Below are 22858 nucleotides of genomic sequence, written 5' to 3' on the forward strand. Positions count from 1 at the left end.
GAGATCGGAACCGATTTCATCGCAAAATTGATTCGATCAGCTCAGTTCTGAGCAAAGTGCTCACATCTTCGCATCGTTATCGAATTTATTCTGAACGTTTCACATCAATAACGTTGGACGCCTCGTCTCCAATATGAACGGTTTGACACCAGAAGAAATCAAGTTCTTGTGCTGTGCGCCCCCATTCGCATGTGAGGTATCTGATATAGTTGCCAAATATTTTGGGTAAGACGAACCTGAATTCATTCTCCAATTCGTTTTGGATTTACTACAATTTTATGTGAATTTAGCAACAGTTCTGCAGAATCGTGAGAATGAGTAGATTAAAGAAGACGATCGGATAAAATTTGATGGAAAGTTATAAGAAGTGAAGGAAGTAGAAGACGATGGAAATGTATTTAATATATCATGGTTATGAAGAATAAATTTCAACGCATACAAACAAAATTCAATTTCAATGCGTTTTATTAGTGAACCAAAAATTTTCATAGCAATCATTACATTAATTTCCTCACAGTTCCAGTGAGGGGTCTATATTCAACAATACGATCATGTAAAATTAAACAATAAGCGGAAGTATTTGGAGCAGCAGGAGTCGATAATTCGAACTCCATTCTCACATCAACAGGTCCTGATTTTAAGGATTCATTCTGCTTCGAATAATCAATGACAATGATGGGTACATGATTAGCACAATCCGCTCTATTTAATAAAGGCTCAAGATCTTTTCCATAGTATGAGCTTTGGAAATTCATATACATATCATAAAGTAACGCATATTGATTTTTCGTAAAGTCAATATTTAAATTACCATACGGGTAACTCTCTGAATTTAGGAATAACTTCACATCACGTAAAGAACATTGATCGAATTCACTTGCATTCTTCATATTTGTATTCTTTCTCGCTGTCTGAAAACCTATGATAACATATCTTGGTTTCTCAAGTTGATTAGATGTCTTAACCACCCAAATATGCTTCGTAGTTGATGGAAGAATCGGATATTCATATGTTTCCCAGGAGCGGAAACCCATAGGAAGAGGTATATCTTTTTCTATGAAATCCAATAATTCGATCTTCTTTCGATCGGAAACTCGAACATAAGGCACCATCCATTCAATCTTCATCAAGTCGATTTTGAATTGGGCAGCATTAGCCATTGCTATTATAAAATTTAAGTCTGTATTTGATCTAATGAGAATCAATTCGTGTTTAACATTAACAATAATTCGTTGATAATCTTCAGAAAATCCTAGGATGAAGCTTAAGGGAATGGAAATATCGAAGTAACCAGCTGCATTTGTAATCGTAGATTCATCACTCATTTTCATCCATTCAGGATTCTCCATCAGAGATATTTGAGTTAGGCTATGTGAAATATAATTTTTCATGAGCGTTGTAATACCAACATTTTTATATCGATCAATTTCGATCGCATTTATCTCATAACGTATTTCTTCAAACAAGTGACAGATGGTATTGTTGACGAATTTAACATTTTCAATTGCTGCTCCATCGGGCTTGGTCAATTTACCATGGATGTGACGTGAACTCTTGCTTGGTAGTACACAAATCTTGGTTTTGAATCACGATCCGAATTTCATCATTATTTTTGAATGTACTTGATGCAAATGGATGGTGTGCATGAATTTCATAATGTGCTATCGATTCATCAAAAATCATAGGTTTTTGAACACATAAGATTCCTTCTATAATGTAGGTAGATGATAATACAACAGAAATTGATCTTTGTTTTTTTGATTTTCCTTTTTTTGTTCTTCTTCCCGTCATCTTTTTCCCTCCAGCGACCACTTGAAGTCCCAGGTTCGCATGAAATTGAAGATTCTGCTGTGTTACTCTCGTCGAAGGAAGTTGACGACTGTTAGTTTTCAGACATGGTCCAACCTTTTTATATGACTTTCCGATTTTAGAATGAAATACGATTCCCATTATGATTTGACATGCAATCGTATTGTGATTATTTCTCCTCGAAAATTGACAAGCTCACCACTTTGATCAACGAGGCGTACCTGGAGATGCTCTATTGCCTGTACCGCGATTGGCAGATAAATGATCGTAGTTGGCTTTTCAATAATCTTATATCCTGGTGGAACAGCAGGGAAAAACTCATGAATGGCGTGAACTTTCTGCTCATTGATGTAAGCGCCAGTAGACCCGTTGCACTCGACTCGTATTGAATTTATCGATAAAATTGCAACTGGTAGATCAGATTTATGCAAAACATTAGCAGCAAGCCTCCTCTGAGTAAATCCTAAGACATGACTAATACTATCACTAGGAGTGAAATCTATTTCCTCATTAGACTCGATTTCACTCCATAGCGTACTGTTATTAGGTTTAAGAACCAAAGAGATGTTCTTATCCTTTACAATTCCCTTAAAATACTCAGAAATATCCTCAATTTCGTAGCTTCCGGCGGGTATTGTAATTTCCTCTTTTCCTATATAAAATTTATTTCCTCTCTCATCAATATTAGGAATAGAATTGAATGTGAGCAATTCGATAAGCCCAATTGAATAATTTTTCGAAGTCGATAGCTCAATAGGTGGAAAGGTAATGAGCTTCCAACACCGATGACACGCCTGACAGAGTTAACGTGAATGAATCAGACATCATTGTTGACTGATAACCTTTCTCACCATCAACACTCTTTATAACTGATTACTCAAAAAGTCCAGACAAATGTCCGCAGATTATCGTATCATATTCTTGATATCGTTCATGATTGTACTTGATTGGGCTACCAACACCGAAATATTTAGTTAGATCAAGTAGAGGTTTCAAATTACCAAAACTATCGAAATATATTATTTCATGACCAATATTTTTATATGCGACCCAGTGAGTTCATGGTCCATCCTTCTCATCCAAATTTACAATAGCTGATTCGTTTTTCCATGGGCCACGTTTGGGTAGGTCATTTCTCATAAATACTCCTCGAAAATGAGGAATTTCCATCATTTTAACATACTTTAACAAATCGAAATTGGTTAGAGCTCGGTTTGGTAGCCTCAATCGTTTTTTAAATATGGGGTAAGATGAAGTGCTAAACTCTTGTTGTTGTGTTTTAAGTGTAATCGCCCACCTAGAGCAATCCTTTCCATAGCAGCATTGTGTCGTTTTTTTTCCTCAAGATCATTTTTTGCGGCCTTGGCATCATTGACCGCTTTTGCTATGCCTGTAGCGCCACCTGCGAGGGCGTCTGTAGCACTTAAACCTGCAAAGAGCGGTATCAAAAATGCAGGTAAAAAGCCCCCAACTTTTGTCGGTATCGGTAATACCTTGGGGGACTTTATTTTTTTTTCCCACCAGCTTTTTTGACGGCATCACGTGCTCCTTTGAGAGCTCCCTTGACTGGATTATTAGGCGCAGTTTTCATTGATAGTTTTGCAGCATTGATGATTTTTTTCAAAGTGGTCGTACTCCGCTTATTCAACCCATTAGATTTCCATGATTTGAGTGTTTTCTTCATACCCATTCCCAACTTCCTTTTAGACTTCATAATATTTGTTACTCCCCAAGCCGCTATTTTCTCACTCAACTTAGCGTCCTTAGCTTTAACTCTCTGCTAGGCTCCATCTGCGAGCATTCTATCTGCTTCGTGCCGAGCTGCGATATGAGAATTCTTGACGTAAGCAATGTCGTGTTCTTTACACGCGGTATCAAACGGATTGATTCCTGGGTCACCTCTAGCTAGACGCTTCGATAATTTCGTTCCCGGACCACAATACTGATAACCAGGAAGATGCAATTCAACTGGTAAATTATTTATCAGAGAATTCACTAATCCTTTACCTCGCAATTTACGTCCGTGCATGACTGTCTCGCTACTGACTGAGAAAAATATATAAAATCACTCCATTTATACATATAGATCAGTTCTACAATGAGTTTCAAAGAACAAAGAACGAAGTTAGCAGTGATCAATTTTGATGATATCGTCCAATCAAAATCCGGTCGGGGAGAAAGTAAACGTCATGAAGACTTATTGCCGAATAGCGTACGCGCCATAATTTGCGGACCATCCAATTGCGGGAAGACAAATGTCATTTTGGCACTTTTGACTCAACCCAATGGATTACCATTCGAAAATGTTTATGTTTATTCGAAGTCATTAAACCAACCCAAGTACAAATTTTTAGAAGGATTGTTGGCATCGATTGAAGAAATTGGTTATTTCGCATTCAATGAACACCAACAAGTGATAAAACCTGAAGATGCTCTCCCTAATTCTATTATGATATTCGATGATGTCGCATGTGAAAAGCAGGATCATATCAGGAATTTTTTTTCTATGGGTCGACATCAGAATGTTGACTCTTTCTATCTTTGTCAGACATATGCACGTATTCCGAAGGACCTCATTCGTGACAATGCCAATATGCTGGTATTATTGCCACAGGATGAAATCAATTTAAAACATATTTATAATGATCATGTGAATACAGATATGACATTCATGAATTTTAAAAAATTATGCTCCCAATGCTGGAAAGATGATAAACATGGTTTTATGGTCATTGATAAAGATAGTCAATTTCACAACGGCAGATATAGAAAAGGTTTCGATTGCTTCTTTGATATAAATCAGTGATGCAGAATAAAGATCAGATAGTATGAAGACACGCTCCAATCGGTCAACATGCAGACTTCGGAGATTCGAAAACATCTTGTAAAATCGGATCGGAATATGATCGAATCAACCGTGAATGAACTCCTCTTAAGAAAACAACCACGAGAACAACAACAACTGAGATAGAAAAACCCTATATCAAACAAAGAAAAACATCCAGAAAAGAATTAGTACCGAAGGATGTTTCGGATAGTGGATGTATTACACAAGAGACTTTATCATCGAATGATAGAGAAGATGATGAAGTGGAAAAAGGAGAAAATATCAAAAATTTATTAAATGAATATTTGCTTTCGCTACAAAAACGCAACACAAACAAATCATCAAGAACACAAGCACCCATCACCAAACCTAACGATCATGATTTTAAGATTGGGAACACGAAGATATCTTTCATCAATGATGACATTCATGTAAAAAATAAAAATTTTCCGATAACTCATGGTCTTTTAGAACTGCTGTTCAAAGAAAAACCCAATGAAGGTATCGTGACTACAGATGACTTGGTGAATTATGGTCAAATCGTCTCGATGACTCACCGTAAATCATATCGATTACCAAAAAAGCATGCTCCAGATGTAAATAAGTCATTAAAAAATAAAAATTTTACTATACCAAACAAACGGTTAGGAATGGGGATCCCAGACTTCATGATAAGTCAATCTCAAGGACAAACTGATTATATTTATTGGGATGATCCCAACGAACTGGTTGAATGACTCCGTTTACTGCTTGCGTCTCAAAGTGCTGGACACCCAAGTCATAATAATGAAATTCTATCGATTATTGAAGAACTGCGGGAAGCTGAAATCATTCATTAATAGATGTAATCATGACTGAGGATCAGTTTGCGTTCGGATAACAATGAGTATAGATGTATTTGGACGACACCTCTCTAGACGGAAGAGATATTTTCCAGATATTCGACATCCTCCGGGAAATGGTTTTAAACTGACTGAAGATGGAAATTACGATATAAAAAACAAAAGATTATGCAATCTAGCTGATGCTGTCGAAGAGTGCAATGCTGTGTCTCTGAAAGTCATGAAAAATGAAATTCATGATGCTAATCGTATCGTTTCTAATTTAGTAGGACTAATCAGGGAAGTGCAGAAAAGTAGGCAGAGACTTCGAACATTAGAATCTCCACTGCAAAAGGAACCATCAAAATTGAAGGACATAAACAATGATCTTCCTAGTAACAATGATAGTAACAATGATGATAGTTTTTATAAAGCTCCATTGGTAATCGATTTCACCAAGTCACAAATCAAGCAAGAGCTTAATAATCATTAAAGAATGATTGATTTCCGAAATTGATTCACTATCGTCTTTGACGACGGACCAGACACTTCGAAGAATGAGCTTCAGAAAAAGTAATAATGCAAAAAGAAATTAGTGAGGAGCGACTTCAACTGGTAAACCAAGTCCATCAAGCTGCACGTCGAAATTATCCAAGGCGTCAAGTCCATATGCGAGGGATCGATGAGACTTGGCAAGCTGATCTAGTAGACATGATGACTTATGAAGATGAAAACGATGGATATAGATATATATTGACAGTTATCGATATTTTCTCCAAATTCGCTTGGGCAATCCCAGTCAAGAGAAAAACTGGAGTTAATGTAGCAAAAGTCTTTCGTGCGATAATGATAGATGGGAGGAGAGTACCACAAAAACTCCATGTGGATAAGGGGACAGAATTTTATAACGAATCTTTTCGCGCAATTTTGAAACGTTATCACATTCAGATGTATTCTACTCATAGCAACCTGAAAGCATCCATTTGTGAACGATTTAACCGCACTTTAAAGGAGCGAATGTGGAAACTATTTAGTATGTATGGTAGTTATCGATGGATCGATATTTTACCTGATATAATCTCATCCTATAATGATTCAAAACATCGGACGATAAGAATGAAACCAGAGGACTTCACTCCTGAAAAAGAGAAGCATCTTCGTTTGCATATTTATGGGAATTTTATTATCGATAAACCAAAGATTGCAAAGTTCAAAATAGGTGATAAAGTGCGAATCAGTAAATTCAAACATGTTTTTGAAAAAGGTTATACACCCAACTGGACAATGGAAATATTCAATGTAAAAGAAATTTTGAATACTAATCCCATAACATACTTACTTTGTGATTATCAAGATAAGCCAATTGAGGGTTGTTTCTATGAATATGAATTAACCAAGGCTAAATATCCAGATGTCTACCTGATCGATAAGATATTACAAAAGAAAGGGAAGAAGGTTCTTGTGAAATGGTTAGGTTTCAGTGATGCTCATAATACATGGGAGGATGAATCAAATTTGTACTGAATAAATCAAATTTGTATTGAATGAATAAATAAATAAATCAATCGAAATAATTTTTGTGGATATTCATTTTTTTATTGTATAACCCCAGGGTACAGTATCTGTTGTATGTGATAACAAAATTCGCTCATCATCTCACCAGCTTAATGCTAGTTTCGTCTGTGAAATTGTTCGAACTTCATGTTTTTTGCTCTGGATTAAAAATTAAGTTTTACATAGGTCTTCATGATCAAAAGGAAATTTCTTATAATCCTCAAATGTGATAGTTCTCAAACTGGCATTTTTTATTCCTTTAACACGCTTCTTCACAATTTTATCCCCAAATATTCTGAAAGCGTATAATTTAGCACGAAGCCCGACAAACTCCACCATAATTTGACTGTTACATTTATCCTTCATTAATCCAATTTGCTTCTTATTGAGCAACTGTATACCATACACATTGTCTTTTTCATAATCCGAAGTATCAAACCTATGTGAATCATGTTTTATGTACTCATAAATATTTGGTACTGAAAAGTGGTACAATAGACTATTTGTATCCGTATATAATAATTTCGCACGAGTATTAAACGGTGGTTTGGTGTAATTGTGATGGAAATCATATATATAAGTTTTAGATAAATCCAAAATAGTGAAACCTACGTATATCGGTCGATTAAAAACAGCTTTAGTTTGATTGAATTCTATTATTGCCATGTCTTCTCCGAAGATGGTGTAACTATAAAAGTTGGGTTTGGTGATAAGAGATTTAGCACCATACCGCCCTTCCCATTCAGTTATTAGCTTAACACATTTCCTTTTTCGCACGTTTTCCATTGTTTTTCCAAACACAGCATTGTTCATTAGTTTTGTAATGATTTTTCCTATCTCAACCAGAACCTTATCGATATCCTAACTCAAAATTGACGGAAACCACGAAGCTGGCAAATCATTACACTTCGTTCTCACAAACCACTCACCTCTAACCGAAAGATAACTCAATACACAAAATTGGATCTCAGAAACAATTAGCAGCTCAACCTACCTTGTTTCGATAGTTTAGGGCGCCAGCTGATTTTTGACGACGCGAAATCAACGAACCGCAACCGTATGGGAGAATACACCAAAACCGTAAACCAATTGTCCCCAAAATCCAATAATCCAAAACCAAAAGAAAACGTCAGAGGGGTGGAATGTGAGGGTACGGTATCGCTCGGGTGCTCAGTATGTGGGTCGTGGAGAGAGGGGTGGATTCGGAGGTCGGGAAGGTCAAAAATAAGGCGAGACAATTAACGAGGTGGAGAAGACATCAAAACCACAATTACAACTGAATCAAGGGATCAAGGACGAAAAGAAAGAGTAACGCAAGTTCTCGTTTACGTGTTCCGTTATTGCTACTTAATTACAGGATTTTCTGGGCAAACATAATAATAACAATTTTGACTCGAATTACTTTCAAGGATATTGATAATTTCAGAAGAATGTAAAATGTGGATAGAATCATCCGAAATTTGAGAGAATTGAGGAAAATCGAAGGAGAGGTACGTAACTCGAAGGGTCCTTGAACGTGAGAGAGAGAGATATAGGGTCATGTGAGGGTGAGAGGGGTCATCTCGGGAATACAGAGCGTTAGGGGCGTTTATTGAATCGCGGAAGGGTTATTTCGCGGCGAAACAGAGCTATGGCCAGGTGGGGTAACTCCCTAATATTTTTCCATTGGTCAATGAGGGGAGTTTTCTCGAGATCTCGGTGAAAAATGAAGAATTACAGAGCTTAGGGTGGCGTGACCTTCGTCACACGACGGGGGGCGCAAGGGACCTTGAGCACGTGGGTTATGTCGGCCGGCGGCGCCGACGTAGCAACTAGTAGTCCCGTGACCTTGAATGCCGCGTGGGTTTCCATCTCCCCAATATCGTCCCAAAAACAGCGTTAAACGGAGGATTTGACATGAGGTTTCCGTTTAAAGATATTTTTTTTAAATAAAAACATAACTTTCCCTGCCCAAAACTAGGATTTTTCCCGAATAAACGAGGATTTCACGGAACTGAGGGTTCGAGGTCAACTACACAACGCATGGGACGCCGGATATGCGTAGTAGTTTTCTCGGTTTTGTCCTTATTCCCGTGGGATCATAATCTTCGATTAAAACAAAAGACTGAGGGTTTCACCAGAGCTTGGGGCCATTTTATGCGAGTAATGAACGTAACTGAGGCTGTCGGGGGCCTAACAACAGAACTTTGCGAATGCGAGGGACCAGTGGCACAGAACTTGGGGGTTATATGGCATTGCGGCGCGACGTTTTCCGCACGTTTTTCACTCCCGAAACACTTATACTCGCGAAATAAATGCACCAGTACTCACCATAGTGATTAACAATGCCTCGTGGCTGCTGATGATGCCCTCAGGATTATTAATTTACCCCCTTTTTTGCGGGTTTTTAGTGGATTTTCTCCCGGGGAGATACAATGGCACGTGCAGCGTGTCTAATCCGAGAGAAGACTGATCGCCGGGACCGTAGCGTCGGAGTGGGGAAAAATGGGGGGCCGTGAAGCGGCGTGCGCGTCGCCTTAAATTCCCTAGCCGATGAGAGGCGGGGCGCGGCAGATTTCATTCAAATATTTGAATTGGGTTTTTAATAATTGGACTTTATTCATTTGATTATGTATTCTTTATTATTATTGAACTGTACTAAACCGTATTGTGATTTATAGAGCGGATTTTAGCCCTGCCTACGACTGAAATGGAATAATTTATCCCTGAGGGACACTCTCCGGAGAATAATTAGAAACTCCTCAACCGAATATTAAACTTCCGAACCGAATACAAAACTGGAAGATTTCTAACATTCTCGCGACCAGGGGAGCTCGAGAATTTCACTCGTTTTTGTGTTCTCCCCAAAAACAAATCAAAAAGGGTTGTCAAAAGCGCGCGGGGTGGCTCGGTGTGTCGGCCCTGATCCTCCGTGACCTGTGGTCCTTTAATTTCATTTACGTAGGCTTTTCTTAATCGAAACTGAACAAAACTAAACTGAAGCTAATTAACGAGATTAATTATTCCGGAAAAATAAAAAAAATTGATTTTTATTTTGATTATTTCCACCTTTCATCGGCGGGAATAGTTTGACGCGGTCACCGGATTTTCACTCCTATTCGGGGTATTTCTCGGGGAAAAACGTAACATCGGGCTTAGCCTCTCTAGGGAAGAATGACATAGCTTTAGTTTTCTTTTCTTTTTTTTNTCTCACACTTCGGAATGGGGTTTTTCTCTCGAAATAACGTTTCTCTCTCTCTCTCGCCTATATAATTACCCTACTGTTTTTTTTTTTCCAAGTGACGAATCGGCCTGGAATTTCGTCACAGCTTATAGAAATGTTTTTCAAATTCGTTTGTTCATTTTTTTCTCATCTGAGTATTCAAGTCAATATACTTCTTCAACCAAGGAGTTTGCTTGAATTTCAGAATACGATGGATTTTCGTTAGTTTTAAACCTAAATTTATATATAGTTTTAAGTTTATGTAATGGATTACGTATCTTTCTTTCGAAAACAATGTCGTCATCAACTTTGGATTTTTCCCAATGGGGGCAGTAAAGTGCTCAGGGCATAGGGGAAGATCTCTATGGAGTTGATGCAAATCTTTCGGATATTCTAAATCTACTTCAAGAATATATCCTATAGGGGCATCATCAGGAATATTCAATATATCAATTTTATGATCGTTTTCCCATTGAAAATCTGCAAAAGGCAAATACTGACTCATGACTGCATTATACAAATTGTTCACATCGAAATACATCAGGTACGATTCTTCCAATCCCGACTTGAATTGATCTCCCATATACCTGTTATTTGCTCGGGCATACCGATTAACACATTGTGCTACTCCTCCACGAATACCCTTCTCAATGAAAAAATGCATTTCTACATCTGTGAAAAGTTCAAGTTTTATCTTGGTACATTTGAGCATCGCATCAAATGATAATCCTGGCGCTGTATAACAGTGTAATGGATCCAATTCATACGTTGAGAAGCACTTATGACGGAAGTTTTCAAAAATGTCTGCTAGAAGTAGTACGTCAGTTTTGAGATATAAATCTGAGTACTCTCCAAGTGTTTCAAGTTTGAAAGTATTCCAAACATTCTTCGCATGCTCATAATCCTCTTCTGAAATGCCTTCATTATTTAATTTTGCATGGAAATTCCGCCGTGGAGGTAAACTGATTTCATCTAATTTATGCCATTCATCAATATATTCATACGGGAAAACCCCTTTCCGCGTTACTAGTTCAAATTCTCGATCAGAATTGTAGAATTTCCGAGTAATACATTTATCTTCAGCCGCTATATATGATACTAATTTCTCAATGCTACTAGGCATGAACCGAAATGAATCTATGAAACGTAAATTGACGTTTGTACCAGTAACATGTTTTGCAAACGATATGTACCTTCCTTTGTTAATCGGAAGTAAATCTATTCTCCCTTTCAATCCTGTTGTTAATTTTCTGATAATGAAATTGGCATATCCCGAAAGATTATGAAAGATAACAGGTATTGCATGAGATTTCCGATAGTTAATGTTACATTTCGCGTGAGCTGGACCTCGATATTTTCCAGTAAAATGACAGTCATCGCGGTGCTTCAACTGGAATGACTCAATTGGTTGTGTACAAATGTGACAAAACCTAGCTTCTTCATATTCTCGAATCTGATTAGCGTTCAACTTTTCCATTGGAATATTGATTCCTAATTTTATATTAACCACATGAGCAATTTCTCTCAACTCAGCAATGAACCAGTCTATACATTCTAAGCCCCGTGTTATTCTGAACTTGGAAAATGAATCATCATAGCTATAGTGTAAATAGTATGCAATACTGCTTGGTATGTGCTGTTGCGACCCATTTTCGTAGGGTTCTAGAATACACTCCAGATCAGCATAAACAACAAACGGTACAAATTCTTTAGACTTAAAATTTATGAATTCTAAAAAATTTTCATTCTCCTTTGGTAGAATCATTTTCCATTTGTTGATATTCCAACAATCAATCCTGTGTATTTCATACGAATTGCGATGACGGAAATGTGTTAATCATCGATCACATATCCATGAGCAGCGAGATAAATTCCGTATCCATGTGAAATGATATATGGGATCTTCATCATCTCTAGTCAATGAAGCAGAAATTCCAACCATGAGTAGATGAATTGTGGGTTTTTCCGAGTGGTTTTTACTCAAGTAAATCGGAATGATCTCACTGTGACTTTTTTTCGTTTTTTTTATTCCATATATATTAATTCGCAAGGAATTCATTTTCTCGAATTTTGATATATCCTTCAAAGAAAATGGAAATTGAATGTTTGTATAAATTAATTCAGTACTGTAATGGGGATAAGAAGAAGTTCTATTTGCATTATCACTTGCTGCGTGTAAGGCAGCCATAATGGACCAAAGGAAGCAAAATTCGTCATTATTTTTTATATTAACTACAGCTTTTTTCGCTTGAATGTCCACCGGTAAACTAGTGAATGTAGACAGTCCTCCCCTCAAAGGTGTATATTTATTGACATTCACTAATAAACTAATTATTTCAGTCATTGACCAACCAGATTCTCCTTCTTCAAATTCTTCGACATCCAGTAACAATTTCCTCATTTTACTCATTTTTCTCATAATCTTCCTCAAATGAATCATTGCTGTCGTTTGCGCATCAATCAAGAATGAACGTAATTCTAGTTGTTCAAGATTCATCAGCAAACCACTTCTAATCCGATTTTTGAATGCGGTTTCCATCCTCTTCCATTTGACCCTTTTCCTTCGTTGACTTTTCTTTCCCATTCTTCTCATTGTTCCAATGCGTCCACCAACTCTTTGCGCTCGTTTCAATCGAGCAATATACGTCCTGATTAGCGCTATCGTGTTCAATAATTTCATTCTTTCTCCTATTTTTAAACCGTGATTGTTTTGCAAAATGTTTCTAAACATCTTTATATGCGTAATCCCTGCTTTTATCCAGTAGGATGAGTGATGTGGCGACTGAAGTCATAGTCTATAAGCTTCTTCTATGATTCTCGCTACCTCAGAACCGAGATGAGATGTCATATTTGCTTCTTTCAAGCATTCATTAATGAGAATTTCACTGTAACACATTCAAAATGAACCTCTTCATAGTGGAGAATGTAAATATTATTTTTTTAAAATTCATAAATTCATATGAATATTACCTTCACTTCCTCCATCTGCTTATTCTTCGATTCGAATAACTTTCCAATATAATTGAAATGGTCTGATTCAGAGGTTCGTCGATACACTGCTGCCGAGTTGGAGAAAACGGTTTTTACAACCGAAAAAATCGCTGACGAGTTTGAAATTTGACCCTTTCATCGTAAAGTCCTGTCTTCTTTTCTCAGTAAACGAATCTTATAATTACTTTAAGCTTCGAATTTCACTACATCAGCAGATGAATAGTGAATTCAGAATAATATGATATATTTTAATAGCGTTTCAGCGAAATTTAACTCATTTGTCATCATTAACATATCATATAACGCAACATGAGCGTGAGCATTGAAAGATAAGAGAGCCATTTTGTGATAACACATTGTATATAAGCTGCTCCTTCTTGGCCCAGCAGCATCAGTCGCTCAACGTGCACCTAAACAGTTACTTGAACCACGAGAATAATGGATTTCTCAAAAATCAACGCAGTTGCTTAAGCTCCAAAATTCCTGCCTACAAGGAATTGGCGACGGTGGAACCTCAGACGGAATATCATGTAAACAATATCAGACGATGCAAAACTTAATTCGGTATCGGTTATGCAGTAGATTTGAACGAAGAATTTGCTGTATTTTTACCTCGACGAGTGTCCAAATTCTTGGAGCGATCAAAAGCGGATGTCACCAAATTGACGGAAGCCTGCGACACTGGCCTCTTATTTTTGGTGTTCTGTGGTGGAATTTACAACGAGATTGAATTCGAAATGAAGGACAATGCAGAAAAAGAAATGTTACAATATGCTATGACATATATTTTTATGTTTTGAAACATGCTACAATATGCTATGACATATAGTTTATGTTTTTCGAAATATGTTTCTACGTGTATAAATCAATAATATGTATCAACATATGTTTCACGATGATGAAATGCGCATCTAGGAAAATGCCTGATTGGAATCGAATAAACATCTGTTAAAAAAATGTTAAGCTTGTTTATTCATCTTGCATGAAAAATTCAGTTGCATGGCGTAAATGAATGATTCAGTAGCGAAGCGATCACATTACTCAAGTCGATTTTTTTCGAGAAAAAAAACGAATTCTATTGTTGAAAAGTGGTTAAAAATCTGGAAAAATTAATTTTTAATGATATTCCAATAATAAGTAGATAGCAACCTATTGGAGGCTTGAGTGAAAATTTTGAACAATTAATCAAATGATGTTATTAAAATTTTTTTTAAAAGTCCTAGAATTCATTTTTTAATGATATTTCAATAATAAGCAGATAGAAATCTATTGGACACTTAAGTGAAAATTTTGAAGAATTAATCAAATGATTGAAATTTTTTTTTAAAAGTCCAAGAATTTGAACAGCTACCTCAAAGAGATGTTTTACAGAACGTTTGAGTACAGCATTTTACGAAATGAAAGAAATCTGTTTTTGAAAGAAGCAAAAAATTCAAAGTATTTTTGAAAATGATTTTCCCATTATATCATGGCATGGAGTTCAGTCAAGTTCAATATTTCCACACACTTATAAAACATCACAAATAGAATTCTGCGATTGAAGTATTGACAATAGATTATGAATATATCTATATATTTATTAATAATACGAGTGGATATACATATTTTATCCTAAATACTAATAGGCCTTATAGATCTACTCGAAATGTGTCAATCATTAATAACATAAGTACAAAATAAAAATGATGAACTGGTTATAAAATCTGTACGCATCAAAATTCATAAAAGTTCCTAAATAGTGTCCTTTCAAAACTCATTCAGCCCCTCTCAAGGTCAAATGAAGTTTTCCGGAAATGAGTTTTAACCTAATAAATCTCTCCTAATCTATAGAATCATTCTAGTTACAATTTTTTGACCGTCTCTAAATAAAAATTGTAATATAACAACCTAGTGAATTCGCTAGATAATTAATTTATTTTCTAGGCTCAAACCGTCTAATTTTAAGCTAGAACATTGGCATTCAAATTTTTAAGTTGTTATGCTGGTAATCATTTTTCCTCGATTTTGAATGAAAATTCCAGACATACAATTTTCTCTTTACGTAGGGATACGATGAAACAAAACCAAAAGAAAAATATTGTGGAAATAATATCTAAGTAAATGATTTTTCTTAATATTTTAAGATGAAAAAATTAATGAAAGCAATAAAAAAATGGCATTCTCATGTTGAAAAAAAATTTTGGAATAAATTTTGAAAATTTAGATGAAGTCATTCCATCAATCCAATCTTCGTTGTTTGATTTCCCCTTCCAAGTTCTAGATGAATATGCCTTGCAGTGGTCGATGGATTTTTTCCCCTATCAATGGAAACCATTTGATCTGAAACAGAGCGAATTTTCATACTATATGTTAAAGTGAGCACAAAACATCGATCTCCCAATCCATTACCCCAAAAATTCTTTTCGAAAAAAAGAAATCAATAGATGTTAATTTTTGTGGGATTTCGTGAGCATGAATCCACAAATTTTTTTTCCTTTTCTAGTTTTGAGAAATTTCACAATCGGAAATGAATGAAAATACTGTGCGAAACTTCGGAAAATTTGTTCTGATAATTCAAATGATAAATATCAAATTCTGTTGAAGCTCAGAAGGGTTCAAATTTCCCCTTTTTCATAGCAAAATAATAATTTGAAATGTTGGATGGGAAAAAAATTCTCTAGAAACTTACCAGGAATTTAGTTTACTGAGAGACATCTCTATCCAATGAAATCCCAGAATCTCTGTCTTCATCAGATGATGAAATAACAGTTTCACCATCAGAAAATAATCCATCCTGTGGCACAGCTGGAATTGCAACTGCAGGTAAGTTGAACAGTCCGTTGACAGTCGAAATCATAGCTGATCCAGAGGGAAGGATGTCATCCATTAGTAGCACACTGCCATCCCTGATCATCTCGTTGATGTAGTCCTCAACAACTTCTTCCGATGGCAATTCCACATCGGACAAAACTGAAGCTGGAGCTGACTCGGTTTCTACTTCCATCTCTTGATCCGACAGATAAATCGCATTATGTACTTCAGGTCTTCTGGGGTCTCGATCGATGTTAGGCGCATTGTCAACATCCATTTCTATCGATCGGTCCTCTTGATCTGCTAGATAAATGGCATCGTACACTTCAGGTCGATCACTCAGCTCACTGATGTGACTCACATTATCATCTTCAGCATCCTCATCAGCTTCTTCTACCGATTTATCATTCTCATCTGCTTTTTCTACGAGGTTAACATTCTCGTGGGCTTCCAATTGATTGTCCAACTCATGGTAGACCCTGTCATTGTTTTGCCCTAAGACAGGATCATTTCCATTGATTACAGGGTGAATGTATTTTCTTTGAGAAAAACCCCATTGGTCCTGTTGTAGAGGAACCGGCTGCACTTCACCGCTGGTACTGTCAGGCACGTTCGGATCATGTTCATGCGTATGCTGTTCGTTGCACTCTTGAGGCTGATTCCACACCTGTTGAGTCACATAAGTGGTTGGGAAGTGACATGGAATAATAAGAGACGCATTGTCACCATGTTGATGTGCAAAAGGAATGAACACCACTCCATCATTCACATTTCTATAGTACTAAGCGGTGATACTATTGATCGTCAAAGAAATTTGCACGTGACGATTGTCGATTAATTGAATAATCATCGCAAAATACTGCAACATTTCTGGGGAAATAACCGACCACTGCATCGGCACTTGAACACTGTGTATTATCGTTGCCATTTTTTTTACTGCACTCTTCACTTGTCTAGCTTTGCTTCGAAACTACTGGGACGAATTACGAGGACCATTTGCGCTCTTCTCTACTGAGATGTGCTCTTATATTCTTGTATTTTCTTTCTTTCTCTCTAGTTTCAAATAGAAAGAATGTGTAAGAAAGAGACAAATAATGAAAGAGAAAGAGAATTAGTTCCAAAGAAGGTGAGCTGTTGATAAGAACAAATCTTAGATTTCATGTGGGAACGAAACTATTCCCAGCCTCTAAATTATCATCTCCAAATACTCTTTATTCATTATTTATTCATGATTTATATTTTTTCTTGACAAATTTATTTTTTTATTACATAAATTGAAAAATAGTATCAGTAGAAGAACTACTGTTGAATCTGAAGCAAACATTTGGAACAAAATTTTTTCAAGGGAGTTGGAGGGTCTATTCATCACACTCTGCTTGTGCACTTTCCGAAGAATCATGATGACCCATAACGTTTGAATGCGCAAATATCTGCATTGTTTTGCCATTGTTCAGGAAGTTTGTTCCAGGCATCGTCAATACTATTCCAACCGTAGTTTAATACAAACTCTTTGGGGAGACATTCAATGTCTTGCTTCCGCATTTTAGCCAAGTTTTTCAAGTGAAAAAATAAAGAAATAGAATTATCAACTGATGGCTCTTCACCGTACTTGCTTATATACCATTTCTGAAGCTTGCGAGCATTCTGGAAAGCACAATTATTTGACTGCGATTGTCTATGGTAGTTTGAGCAATCGGTAGGTTGCGGTGTTTCCAGAGTTCGTAAAGCTGGACAACCAAGATCTTCAAAATTGATAACAGGAAGTGAAAAATCGAGCAATTCTTCAATCCATTTTTTGTCCATGCCCTTCGTGAAAACATATGAAACATCACGGAAAACATGACGTAAAACATCATCCATGTCCTCGTATGAAAATTCTCCCGAATCCCATGGAATCCCATGTAAATTTTTGGTACACCATGCATTAATTTTTCGATATTTAGAATGGAGATCTTGCCATCCGCAAGGGGGTTTGAAGATTAAATTCGCCATGGTGAAACATGAACGGTCAAGATATAACGAGATCAACCCAAGTTCTTTCACGATAAATTTGTTATCGGGAATTTTGAAGCCCTGAAGATCGACGATCATAGCCATGTCTCTAGTCTGTTAGCACGTTCGTTTTACCAAAAAAACTGATTCAAGTCCGCAGCACATCTCCTATTTATATGAAATCTTATCAGGGAAATCTGCTTACGTAAGCAAAATCACTGAGAAACAGTACTCAGCGATTTCTAAATTCGTGAATATCGAATTGAATTAGTTCATGTGATGTCAGCAAAATCAGTTTGTGAAATAATTGTTTTCCTTAGAAACTGCAGTTAAATTCTTGAATTCGTACAGCGATAAATAAAATTAATTCCTGCAATGTCAGCAGAAAAAATTTTCTCACGAAAATTTCCAGTGTGAATAATATAAATCAGTGTCTCCTCTCAACGATTTCGCTGCAAAAAGTATCAAATTTTGAAACATTAAGCTATGTCAGCAAGCAAAATTTTTCTCACGAAGATATTTCAGAAGAAATCACTGAAAATATCTTTCTTAGAGAAACACTCTCCCATTTGAGGGTGTCAAATGCAAAAAGTTTCAGCGATGCCAACGATCAAAATTCCCACGCGCTATGGTAGAGCATAACGCGAAATATGAGCAATCTTATCACAGAAATAAAATTCGTTTCGGTCCAGACTGTCCCCCATCGTCGGACCCCCCACCACCGGTCTGACCAAAGCCCCACCCCTTTGATCCAGAACCGGCCTAGAGTATCTACTGGTGTGTGTATGTGTGATGCCTCTCGATAATGTGTCAGAGAGGTGATGCCCTGGTGAAGACGTCTATCGGCGTTCGATGTGACGTTGCATATTCCAGAGGGCGAAGTTCTCATTGAGGTTTGGCGGAGCTCGCCGCGTATCGTAGGCGAGGGTCCAGATCCCCTGATACCCGTGAAATCCTGTTGGCGTGTGTAGATGCGAAAGGACTACGGTTGAGGTGACCAGCCTCCTGCGCCGGTGTCGCGGATGCGGTGTCCATTCTCGCTACGTTGATGTGCCTCGTACCAACAAAGTGTCCCTCACTCATGAAGGTAGAGGTAATGCCTGCGTGTATGTGATTCTCGACGATACTTTAGCGGAGATGAGCTCGTTGAGTCGGCCCGATGTTCTCAACTCTGCCATCGGAGAAAAGTGGCATGAGGTTACTTTCTTCTCTCCCTCATGCCAGTGTGTCACTGTCCTCCAGCTGCTCGTTATTACCGTTGTCTTTGCCTTTGTATTAGCGTGATTGATGTCATCCCACAGTTTATCCGAAATGAAATAAAATCGACGTTTGTGAGAGAGAAAAATAAAGTATTTAGAAGTCTTTATTATCACCAGCACAGCACAACGTCTCTGGGTGCTCAACAATGTGCTGGTACTCGTCACAATAACACGGAAATAAAATCGTCGCACTCATGATGTTAGTGCACGACCACTGGACTTGTTTTGATTTCGCAAGGACGTAGCGAAACCAAGGCTTGGAGAGCGATGATGTCACTGATGTCCAGTCGTCTCAACTGCGCGCGTTGATGTGTCCGTGTATTGACACGTGAGTGCGGATGTAGCGAGGCACTACACCCCCCCCCTCCAGGGCTTTTACTAGCCTAGAGGCCTCGGAGAGACTCCCGATTCCACTGGTGAACCTCTTCCAACCTTCATTCTGTTGTTGTATTTCCTCTGGAAACACCTACGTTCTTCCATCGCTTGTCTCTTACGTGAGTTTTCGTGAGAGTTTTTAACCTTGTTCCATGCCTTCCTCAGTCTGACCCTCAGGTGTGGTAGCGTGTCATTCCACCAGCTCACCTTTTTGGTTCTTTTTGGTAGGTAGGCTGACCCTATCATGAACTCCATGACTCGGTTTTCCCGTATCAGGGCTTTTACTTTGGCTACTGCCAAGTCCTCTATACTGAGTTGAGGTAGGAAGGTGGCTTCCCTCCTTTTGACGAAGATGCAAGCCCTTATCCTGTTCTCCCTAGGGTTCACGTGGAGTTACTTCCCACAACCCCCTAGGCCTCTTATGGTTCCATCCACTAACCAATGTTCTTGGATGAGAACTATGGCTGTCTGCATCTTAACAAGCGTTCTGCAGAGAATAGCTGAAGCGCCTTTGCTATGATGCAAGTTAATCTGGACGATTTCGATCGACCTGTGAGCCATCGTTCAACTCACTTGTCGTCTTCTGTCACCCCTGTACCCCCACTGTGGTTCTTCTTGAGCATCTTGACCGATGCTCTTTGAGTCCCGCAGTGGGGTCTGAAGTTGCAGGCTTTTAGGACCCGCAGTGTTTTCTCACCAACGAGGACAGCGAAGTAGGCGCTCAAAGCTCCCGTACTCTCGCTGCCCTTGACAAATCGCCAGTCATTCGGTGATAATCCTGGGTTATGCCTGCCCATGAGTTTAATTGCCTCCTCGGCAGTCACTTTCTGGTCCTCCACGTGCACCACGACCCTCTGGCACATTGGTAACTCCTCAGGGGTCAGCACCCGGACGGACATTTCCACAATTTTGTTATCGGGGAACAGGCTTTTAAGCCACGTCCCCCTTTCCTTGTCGGAACAGCCAATGATGGCTGCTCCATCTCTTTCCCAGACGCCCTCAAAAATCGACACCTTCGTCCCCTCTGCTATAGAGAGGATCTGGGACCTCAATAGTCCCTTCAGGACCTTGATCTCCTTTTGGGTGATCTTTTGTTCTTCGTCCCCTCTGCTATAGAGATGATCTGGGACCTCAATAGTCCCTTCAGGACCTTGATCTCCTTTTGGGTGATCTTTTGTTCCGGATAGCCCTCGGGAATCAACGCCAGTTTCAGCATCTTAAATGCCGCCTATGCGTAGGTACCACCAGTCTTGGCCTGTTTTTCTGGCCGGTTTATTTGAGGGCTAGGGGTGTTATGCTCGGGTGTTGGGCGCTTCACACCCTGCACCGTTGCGTCACTCCCTCCAGCAGGTTTCTCCTGGGCTCCATCAGCTCCGAGAGTCACCCATTCCCTCTTAAAGCGGCACCTCATAGCTTCGCTGATCTTCGGTCTGGTCCTATTCGTCCCAGAACCGTCTTTGTCAACTTCCTGATTCGTCAACGCCTCAGGAAGTTGGTTATCGTTTTTTTCTATTTGTTTATCAGTGTCCATTTTTGATCCCATGAGTACCACGGCGAAGCGGTCTCACCCAGTCATAGCCGTGAATGCTGGGGCTTGGCTGACACACTTGGAGGTCCTCCGGTATCCGTGGACACCGTTAGCGATGCAGCACCCCCTGCGCCATGCGACCTTCGACACGGTAGCTAATACCTTGGCTTGGGGAGTTGGTCCGCGACGGGGCTTTAGGCTCACCGCCCGGTTTTCCGGATGGCTTACCCTATTACCACCATTAGTCAGTCTTTTTACTATCCCCCATCCAGGCCTCGGGTGTCTCTCCCCGATTCCTGTCGTGAGCCAGCTAGTCCGTCTGGCTGTCCTCCTATCAGCCACCCGGAGAAGCGCTCGGTTGGTAACTCAATCCTGTTCTCTACACCCCACCACGGGGTGTAGAGAACCGGAGCAATAGGATTAACTATTATTCAAAATTTTTGAATTGTATTTCCAACTTCTGCGTGTATTGTGGAACGTCAAATCAAGTCTGAGATGGAAAACTTTCAAAAACGCGAATGTCTGGAAAACTTTGTATGAACGGGTATTCATATCATGATTGATCTCGATAGAGGACATCGAGACGAGTCCAATACTATTATAGTTTAGGAAATATTGAACAAAACATATTTTCACAAAAAGTTGAAAATCTCCTAATCTACTGGTGCGATTTTACCCCTCCACAATACCAATGTGCAGTTCCATGAGAGTTATAATCGTACCCAATTTCAGCTTTCTTTCGCAAGTTTTTCGACAGTGATCGTGCCTACATGGATGTTATCACAAAAATTTGCGGGTGGCTGTATCTTTGATACAGACGTAATTTTACGCCAATACGTCTATGGTCTTTCTTTTCCTTCACTAAACATCATGATTTTTCATTATATATATTTATATAGATATATTGGAAGAAATCAAAATGATCAAAATTGATCAAGATGTTCATGAGGGTTGAATCTAACAGTTATGAGGGTCATAACCAAAGTCGCTCAATAGGTCCGTCGCTCTATCGAAAACGTTCAAATCTCACCGACGTCCCCCCTTGAAGAAGTTTAATCAAGTATTAAAATTGATAATTGATTACACTGATTCAATCATTACAGAATTTTTTAGATTTGTTGACGATTCATTGAATAAAAGAATAATATTGCAGCGATAATGACCCATTGATGAACTAATCAAAAATTCCTCACGTCAATTGCCTAAGGAAAGTTTATTTCGTTTCCATCACGAAATGAGCATCAAGCATCGAAAGTTGTCGTGATATGATTGACAATTGATCGAAATATTGGATAATTATCGAATCAAATTGATGGATGAAAAATTGAAAATCTCACCATAAAAATTACTCATGGACTAAATAATTGGTTTTTCCTAATTAATGACCGCAAGGTCGAAATATACCTTTACGATTTCCTAATTAATCACCATCGGAGTTAATGAGAAACTTCCGTATTCAATTAATTCTTGTTTAAATAATTGAGAAAAAATCAAACACGATTAACAGTTGATACATTGATCGGTTAATTTTTTATTCTGATTAACGATTGACTAATTAATTGATAATCGTTGATGGTTTATTATTCATTCATCAAAATGATTGGTAATTCTTGGTCCAGATTGTTCATTGCTTGATTGAGTGAAAAATCACCCCCTTGAATTATGGATTATCCAAGTAATCACATAATAATAATTAAAATTTACAATTAT

Source organism: Diachasma alloeum, unplaced genomic scaffold, assembly GCF_001412515.2.
Source record: "Diachasma alloeum isolate Michigan unplaced genomic scaffold, Dall2.0 Dall_scaffold_00304, whole genome shotgun sequence".
Lineage (NCBI taxonomy): Eukaryota > Metazoa > Arthropoda > Insecta > Hymenoptera > Braconidae > Diachasma > Diachasma alloeum.